Source organism: Gossypium arboreum, chromosome 6, assembly GCF_025698485.1.
Source record: "Gossypium arboreum isolate Shixiya-1 chromosome 6, ASM2569848v2, whole genome shotgun sequence".
Classification (NCBI taxonomy): domain Eukaryota; kingdom Viridiplantae; phylum Streptophyta; class Magnoliopsida; order Malvales; family Malvaceae; genus Gossypium; species Gossypium arboreum.
Genome location: NC_069075.1, coordinates 51878825 through 51885021, shown reverse-complemented (window position 1 = coordinate 51885021; position 6197 = coordinate 51878825). Strand labels below are relative to the sequence as shown.

General features: G+C 36.7%; 1 non-coding gene across 1 annotated transcript; it reads left to right on the top strand.

Annotated features, from left to right (window-relative positions):
* Positions 1-2356: 2356 nt before the first annotated feature.
* Positions 2357-2462, top strand: LOC128294754 (small nucleolar RNA R71). The gene has a single exon (XR_008285061.1). It is a non-coding gene; the product is annotated as a small nucleolar RNA R71 (small nucleolar RNA).
* The last annotated feature ends 3735 nt before the right edge of the window (positions 2463-6197 follow it).

The window sequence follows — 6197 nt, the reverse complement described above, 5'->3', positions numbered from 1 at the left end:
CCAAAGCACGGGTAAGCATTTTTATGCTTAGTAAGTCTCAAGGAATAAAATCAGCTTTAATTAAAGCAATACATTCACATAGCCAAATGCATCATTTCATTAATACACATTCACATAATCATTCTTACTTCACACTTCATCATTATATACTTTCACAAGGTATCAACCACTTCAATAGTTGATATTCGTTAGTCGATTGAGCGAATGTTGCTGAAACATGTTGACTTTTCCAATGCACATATAAACATACCTTATTCTTTGGGCTTTTCGAGTACTAATTGAATTTATTACAGCAACCAACACTCACCTCCAGCCCAAACTTCTTGAATACAACCGGATATAACCACGTGCACGAATGCCTTGGTCTTAGCCGGATAGAACGACTTGCACGAATGCCTTGGTCTTAGCCGGATGTAGCCGCTTAGCACAATTGCCTTGGTCTTAACCGGATATAATTTCAGCATAAATGTCTTGGGACTTAGCCGGATATCATTCAATTGCTCATGCACACATACATCAATAATCATTAGACATTCATGTTTCATTTTCGTTACTAAGGCTCAAACACAAAGGTAATCACTAGCATAATCGCCTTGGGACTTAGCCGGGTATCATTCAAATACTCATACTCACATAAATCGATAATCATTACACATCCATATTTCATTTCACATAATTCAAGTAGGGTCACTTCTTGAGGACTTACTTGGATGTTGTCGGCGGCTTTTACGGCTATTCGATCACTTTTCCTTCCCTTGTCCAATTGTGGCCCTCTAAGCTCTTGAGCTAATTCAAACAAATTTAATTTATTAAAACCTCATTATGCTAGCTTATGGCGAATATGACAAGGAGTTTAAATGGTCATATGGCCACCCTTTAGCTTGAATACACAATGGTCATGCACATTTTATACTACATCAAGCAATTCAATACAATTCATTCAAGCATCAAGGAAAAGCTAAGGCCATCAATAGGCTACCTAAGGCGAATATACATGTCCAATTTGAGGCCAATTATCCACTTAATACCACACAAAAAACAGCATGCATTTTACTAGTTAATGTTTTACATATTGTGGCTCAATACTTATAATATAGCATCAAGCACTCATATGGTCGATTATACTTGCAATTTCACAAACATCCTTCAACATTTTCTTCTTTAAACAAACATATTCATCACTTACTTCATAACCAAAACATCATGTGCAAACATATATATACATATATGTGCATGGCAATTTCAAGGTGTCCATAGCCATCCAAAACACAAATTTTAACTATCATGCAAGAAGCATGAACCATGCTCATGAATGCATCATGGCGAATACATCACAATCATGCCCTTTCAACTTCAATCATGGTTAAACAAAAAGAAAACTCAAAGTCTTACTCAAGATGGCTACAAAGAAATTTCAAGAGTAGACAATCCATCTTTGCATGCATCATCATCAAGCTTCACACTTAGCATGCAATGGCTTTATCACCATATTCACTTGGGCCGAATTTCATTCCCATGACATAACAAAGATTTGAACCATGGGCTAACAAGAACATCAATCTAGCAACCAAAAACATGCATGAATCTCATGGCACAACCTCAAACATACCTTACTCTTGATGCAAGTATAGCCAACCTCTTCCTAATCCTCTTCCAAACCAAGTATGAAGCAAAACTCCTTCCTTATCCTTAGTATTTTCGGCCAAAAGGAGAGTGAAAATAGATGAACAAAAAATTTTTTTTTCTTTGTTTTTGTTTCTCTCATGTACGGCACAAGGGGAAAGCATCCACACTCATTTTTTTCATTTCGTTACCCATGCTCTTATTTTATTATTTCTAACATCCACCACTAGCAAAACATGTTTAAGACATGTTTTCTTTTGCCCATCTTCATCACCATGGCCGGCCACTTCCTTCTCTTTGGGTAAATTAACATGCAAAACCATTCTTTTGCATGCATATACTATTAGACCATTGAAGATTGGCCTATCACCTTTCAACAATGTTTCATATAAGTCCATCTTAATAAATTCACATAGAAATGATCTAATTAATGCATTCAACTTTCACACATGCATTTGCTAACATCATAAACATAGAATATAACTTTTAATTACTTATAAGACTCGGTTTAATGGTCCCGACACCACTTCCCGACTAGGGTCAAATTAGGGATGTCACAGCTTTGTCCTCATAACTTGCCACTGATAGCTATTCAGTGACATCTTCTCTATAAATTCATAGGCATCTTCTGGTGTTTTTTTTATTGATGGTTCCGCCAGCAGCTGCATCAACCATTTACCGAGTCGAGGGATTCAGACCATTGTGGAATGTTTGTACTTGAAGCCCAAGCGGTAACCCATGGTGAGGGCACCTTCTCAGTAAGTCCTTGTATCTCTCCCATGCATCATAGAGTGTTTCTAAATCTATCTGCACAAATGAAGAGATATCATTAGTAATTTAGCCATTTTAGTCGGCGAAAAATATTTTAGTAAAAATTTCTCAGTCATTTGTTCCCAAGTAGTGATAAACCCTCGTGGTAACAAGTTCAACCACTGTTTAGCTTTGTTTCTCAGTGAAAAGGGAAACAACCGAAGATGTATGGCATCATCAAAAATACCATTGATTTTAAATGTATCGCCAATTTCTAGAAAGTTCGCTAAGTGAGCGTTGGGATCTTCATCCTGCAAACCATCAAACTGAACAAACTGCTGTATCATCTGAATAGTGTTAGGTTTTAATTCAAAAGTATTTGCAGCTATAGCAGGTCTAACTATGCTAGATTCAGTTCTTGTTAAAGAAGGTTTAGCATAATCATACATAGTACGTAGAGCAGGATTTTGATTAGCCGCAATTGCGGGAGGTAGCTGATTACCCTAGTTTTCAGTCATCTCGTTGGTTGGGGGTCGAGTATCGTCTTTTCACTCATTCTCTGTGTATCGTAAGCTATGCCTTATTTCTCTTTGATTTCTACCCTGATGGGTTTCTTCTAGTTATAAACTATAAAAACCTGCCAAGAGAAAAAATAAGTACATTAATAAATAATAATAATAAAAAACTAAAATTAAATTGCAAGAAAAATAAATGGCTAAAGTAATAAAAATTTAGCATTCCTAATATTTTGGATCCCCGGCAACGACGCCAAAAACTTGATCACGTGATTCGTAACAAGTAATAAATATTTATAATGAAGATCAAACCTAGACTAACTATTATCACGACGAAAAGGCAAGCGCACCTATCGAACAATAGTATAGTAATGGCAAGACCGGGATATCGTACCCAAGGGAACCAAAAGTACTAGTAATAACTATCTTTTTATTATCTAGCCTAAGACTAAAAGGGTTTGTTTATTAAACTAATTACCTAAACTAATTAACTAATTTAATTAAAGCAAAGAGAAAATTTGGAAAAAGACTTGAAGAAAAGCAATTGATAAAAACGATACCCAAGGAGGAATCCACCTAGATTTCACTTGTTATCTGACTCTGAACCAGACGATTTATTCACTTGACTTGATCGGTGAGATTCCCTAACCTTTGTTATTATCCATTTCGAGACTAATAACATCTAACCCTCAGTTGAATTAATCAAAATTTCTTTCTTAATTAAAACTCCTAGGGAAGCAGTAAATCACTCTATGGACTCCCATATTAGGTTTCACCCTAATTTGGCAAAATCTCATAACCTTATTTCTAGGCGTTCGATCAACTCTGCTTAATTATGCCAAATCTACTCTTAGGCAGGGTCTATTCCTCCTCTGCATACGCACATCAAATCATGAATTAGTACCCGAAATATTAACTCAAGCATTAAGAACACATAATTAAGAACAAATCAAGTATTTATCATACAGTTTAGATAATAATAACAAGATCCATCATAGGTTTTATCCCCTTAAGTATCTAAGGGGTTTAGTTCATAATAAAATAAGAGTACATCTCAAAAGTATAAAAATAACAAAACATGAAGAAAACTCTAAAAACCCCTGAAGGAATTCTGAGGGAGATCTTTAGTCTTGGAGTAGTTCCAACTTTTGGGATGGATCGTCTAGCTTTCTTCAAGTAATTCTTGGTGTGTGGTTCTGTCTTCCGAAAAATTTCTGGAAGAGGCCCCCTTTTTAGGTCACACTTAGGGTGTTTATATAGACTTTGGATTAGCTTTCTTCCTCCCTAAGTATCCTTTTCCTTGTAAAATACAACTCTTTGAAAAAGGGACACACCCGTGTGCCATGGCGTGTGACCTGATTGCCAAGTCGTGTTCACTCTGTTAAATTGCACATGGCCGTATGGGCTCAATGGCCAGGCCATGTGAATCGTGTAAACCTTGGTCAACACCCCCGAAGGCCACAGGCATATGAGATGCTCGTGTGGCAAGGCTTAGGCCGTGTCATCTTCTCGATTTGGTCCGTTTTGTCCCTTTTTTGCTCGTTTCTGGCTCCTTTTGACTCTTGGTGCTCTCCTGAATACAAAACATGAAATAACCGGATTAAAAGCATCAAAATCCACAAATCTAGTAATAAACATCCATAAATATGCTAAGTATTTGGGGTATAAATATGTATAATTTTGCGTTTATGACTTGAGAAGGCTTAAAGTTGCTAAAATTTCAAGCTCCTAAAGCCCCATTTCTTTGCTGAAAATTTTAGTTAAGAAGAAAGAATAGGTGAAAAAGATGAAGGCTAGGCACTAAGGGTATTATTTTATCACCTAATATGTCATCACTTACCTAACATTTTGACCATTTACTCTTCTTTGTCTCATGGCTGGCCAAGCTCTTTTAAAAGGGTCTTATTTCCCATTAAAGACCCCCAATTTAGGTTCTCTAGCTATTTGGCACTTTTAGCTATCAAAATAGGACTTTTGTATTTTTTGCGATGTAGTCCTTTTTTTTACAATCGGGCTCACAAACGTCACAATCAACTCACCAATTTTTTCATGCACTCTTAAAATCATGCTATAACATCTAAATAATTATAAAATAATTTATTCAACTCCAGATTAGTGGTCCCGAGACCAGTATTTCGACTAGGCCCTAAATCAGACTGTTACAGATTGTATGCTAATTAACCGGCAAGTTACTTTCCAGTTATTCGGACTTACTAAGAATTTAAATGCTTACCCCCTTCTCTTTTCCCTATCTTACAGTGCTTGTAGACTCGTGAAAATTTGAAGACGGTTGGAGAATCAACACACTATCGACTTGTCCCGCTTTTGTATATAGATACTTTTATTTTGTTTAATGGCATGTATAGGGCTTTTGGTTATTTTGCTATATGTGTCATTTGGCTAGCCAATGTAAAGGCTTAAATGGTATACTTATTCTTTTGTATATGACCATGAGATATGGCTCTTATTGATGTAGGTTGTTAACCTACTAATGATGCATGTTTACGTTTAAACGCTTCATGAGATATGGTGATGAGGTTTATCATGGATGGATGATTGAAATGAGACCTAATAATTTGAGAGTGGACATATCATATAATGGTGTATGGTTATAATACAGCCTAAAGGTAAAATGTAAAATGTGCTATGATAATCCCTAATACGAAAAGGATAATTTAGTATGTACTAAACCGATGAGATGAGGTTAACATGCAATAAATTATACCAAGGTTGTTTAAGAGTATAATTAGGCCATGTTAAATACTATTTAAGTCTATAAGTGTGTATGGATGATAGAGGGTGACCAAAGACTTAGAAAATAGCCCTAAAAAGGTCCACACGGGTAGACACACGGGCATGTGTCTAGGCCATGTGTGACACACGGTCACCCCCTTTGGGCGTGTTGCCTGGCCGTGTGTCCCCTATATTGAAAATTTTAGGTCAATTTGCATAGTAGTAAACACACGGGTAGAGACACGGCCATGTGTCTCAACCGTGTGGTAGACATGGCATAAGCAGACGGGCGTGTGCCTTGGCCGTGTACCTTAAAATGAATGATGATGTCATAAATAGAATGTTCAGGTTTTTAGACACGGGCGAAGACACAGACATGTCTAGGCAGTGTGAGGGACACGGGCCAGGGACATGATCATGTTCTTGGCTGTGTGAAAACCCCTGTAGGTTTAAAATGAAAAATAAATTCAAATAATTCAACAAGGGTGTGTCTTTAAGCACACGGTCATGTACTTTGCCTCCACACGAGCGTGTGAGGCAAAACCCTAGGAATTTTACTAAAATTTTGAATAGTTT